Below are 2,993 nucleotides of genomic sequence, written 5' to 3' on the forward strand. Positions count from 1 at the left end.
GCAGCCCCAGTGACCCCTGAGCCCCCTGGCCACCCCCGGGTGTGGCAGCCCCAGAGCTCCTGCTGAGCCCAGAGCTGCTCCCTCGGGGCGGGGGACAGGACCCCCCGGCTCCCGAGGCCAGGGCAGGCCCCAGGGTGACCCTGCCAGCCCAGGTGAGGTCAGGCCTGGGGACACCCCCTCGAGCAGGGGCAGGAGCACCCCCCGGCCCTGGCACCACGCACAGGACTGGCAGGAACTGGGGGAACTCAGAACCACTGAGGTTGGGAGAGACCTCTGGGGTCACCAAGTGCAATGCCCACCTTGTCCCCACCTTGTCCCCACCTGAGTGACACCTCCAAACCCCCCTGGGCAGCCCCTGCCAAGGCCTGACCCCCCTTTCATGGGGAGATTCTCCCTGCTGGAAGAGCCCCCCCGTGTCAAGGGTTACTTTTGCTCTCCTTCTGTCCTTTCCCATCTTTCCTGTAGGATCCAGGAGCCTGGCTGGTTCCTCTCCCTCATTTCTCACGCTCTCTCATTCGTTCTCGTTCTCCCATGTGCTGGAGGCCGCACTGGGCTCTGGGGAGGGGGAAATTGGGGCTCCTCCTGTCCCCCCCAGCTCTGGGGGTGGCAGGGTCACTCATGTCCCTTTCTCCAAAGCCTTTCAGGGGCTGAGGAAAAGCCTCACTGTGGCTGCCCGTGGTGCCTCCCCCTCCAGCACTGCAATTTCACTCCTTCTTGAGTTACCAGATTGTTTCCCAGATCAGGCAGGACTTGAATTTCTAATGCAAAAAGTGCCAGAAAGGCTCCTGAGCCCCTCTGGGGCTCTCTCCTTGCGCTGCTGGGAGGTGGGAAAAGGGCAAATCCAAAAGGGCAAATCCCATTTTTCACTTTGCAGAGCACGCCTGCCGGGAGCTGGAGCTGGGATTATCCCACAGAATCCTGCTCTGGGTCCAGCACTGGCTCTCCTGGCCCCAGGGGATCAGGGAAAGGTGGGAGCTGGCTCCTGCCTGGCGCCAGCACGCCCAGGGAGAGGGAGGAGGCCCCGAGGAAGGTCCCTGCTGTCCCCGTGCCCTGCTGTCCCCTCTGTGCGGCCAGGGGAGGGTTCCCTGCCTCCCTGGGGAGAGAGGGGTGATGGGCGCTATGGCAAACTTCCAGAGGCTGCGGAAACCCGAGCCTGCTCCCCGCAGCTTTTCAGGTGGGGCAGATAAGGATCTCCCCGGAGACACTGCAGGCTCCAGCCCCGCCTGCTCTCGCTGCACCTGTCTGTCTGTCCATCTGTTGTGCCTGGCTATTAACTCCCAGCCTGGTTGTTAACTCCCAGCCCTGCCTTTCTGGGGGCAGACAGTGGGGTTTTGGTTTGTCTGGACAGCGTCCATCACCACGGGCTCCTGTTTTCTCTCCTTACAGAAGAGACAATGAAATGGGAGATAAGGCTGGCAGGGCTGGAGGTGTTTGCCCACCCTGGGGAGAGCTCAGAGCCCCTGGCAGGGCCTGAAGGGGCTCCAGGAGAGCTGCAGAGGGACTGGGGACAAGGATGGAGGGACAGGAGCCAGGGAATGGCTCCCACTGCCAGAGGGCAGGGCTGGGTGGGATCCTGGGAATGAGGAATTGTGCCCTGGCAGGGTGGGCAGGCCCTGGCACAGCTGGGGCTGCCCCTGGATCCCAGGCAGTGCCCAAGGCCAGGCTGGACCATTCTGGGACAGTGGGAGGTGTCCCTGCCATGGCAGGGGTGGCACTGGGTGGATTTAGGGTCCCTTCCAACCCAACCCATTCCATGATTCTGTGGGAAACATCCTTTTGAGCACTGCAGAGGGATGGGCAGGTGGGACCTTCCTGGTGCAGAAACAGGACAAGAGCAGGAGGGGACAGGAGGGGACAGGAGCCCAGGAGGGGACAGGAGGGGACAGGAGCCCCAGGAGGGGACAGGGGCCCCAGGAGGGGACAGGAGCCCCAGGAGGTGACAGGAGGTGACAGGAGCCCAGGAGGGGACAGGAGGTGACAGGAGGTGACAGGAGCCCAGGAGGGGACAGGAGCCCAGGAGGGGACAGGAGGTGACAGGAGCCCCAGGAGGGGACAGGAGCCCCAGGAGGTGACAGGGGGTGACAGGAGCCCCAGGAGGTGACAGGAGGGGACAGGAGGTGACAGGAGCCCCAGGAGCTGCTGGAGGTGGGACAGGTGTCCATCCTTACCTGAGCTGCTGTCCAGCCCGTGGTCCCTCCTAACCTGCAAAGAGGGAAGAGCAGGTTAGCACGGGCAGCATTTCCTGTCCCATGCAATGAGGATCTGGCCCAGCTCCTGCTGCTGCAGGGGGACAGAATTCCCTTCACTCCTGCCCCTTGTCTTCTCCCCGGGCACCACAGAGAAGATCCTGCCTCAGTTTCCCCGAGTCTCCCCAGCAGTCATTCACAGGCTGGGCTTTGATCCCGTGCCCTCAGCCCTTGCAGGTGTCACCTCCACGGCTGCCAGGGTCCCTCCCTGTCCCTGCTGTCCCGGGCAGCTCTGCTGGCCCCAGGGTGGCCTCTCTGGTGCCAGGCACAGGGGCAGGACTGTCCCCTCCTAACCGCAGACCCTGACAAGGACCCGTCACTGCTGCGGGGTCACCGCGGTGTCCCCGTGCCAGGCTGTCCCTGCCAGGCTGTCCTGGCACCTGGGCTCCTTGCCAGGGCTGGGCCTGTCCCTGCTGAGCTGCAGGAGGGTCTCACAGGGCGTTTCTCCAGCCTGGGCAGGTCCCGGGGGCACAGCCACCTCTGCCAGCTCGGTGTCACCCCCAACCTGCCAGGGGCTGTCCTCTGGGGACAGGGGGATGCAGGAGCTCAGCTTTGGCCAGGATGGGCAGGTGCATTCCATGGAATCCCAGCTGGGATGGGTGGGAAGGGAGCTCAGAGCCCCCCCAGTGCCACCCCTGCCATGGCAGGGACAGCTCCCACTGTGCCAGGGTGTGCCAGTGTCCAGCCTGGCCCTGGGCCCTGCCAGGGACCCAGGGGCAGCCACAGCTGTGCCAGGGGCTTGCCACC

The 2,993-nt window shown here is 64.5% G+C and overlaps 1 long non-coding RNA gene across 1 annotated transcript in view; it reads right to left on the reverse strand.

Moving 5' to 3' along the window:
• LOC115949159 overlaps positions 1–2,993 on the reverse strand; it is a 13,926-nt gene that overhangs the window by 1,454 nt on the left and 9,479 nt on the right. Inside the window, exon 3 of the long non-coding RNA XR_004082770.1 lies at positions 2,169–2,202. This is a non-coding gene — a long non-coding RNA (uncharacterized LOC115949159). The remainder of the gene's footprint in view (positions 1–2,168; positions 2,203–2,993) is intronic.

This window comes from Geospiza fortis, unplaced genomic scaffold, assembly GCF_000277835.1.
Source record: "Geospiza fortis unplaced genomic scaffold, GeoFor_1.0 scaffold1280, whole genome shotgun sequence".
NCBI classification, from domain to species: Eukaryota; Metazoa; Chordata; class Aves; order Passeriformes; family Thraupidae; genus Geospiza; species Geospiza fortis.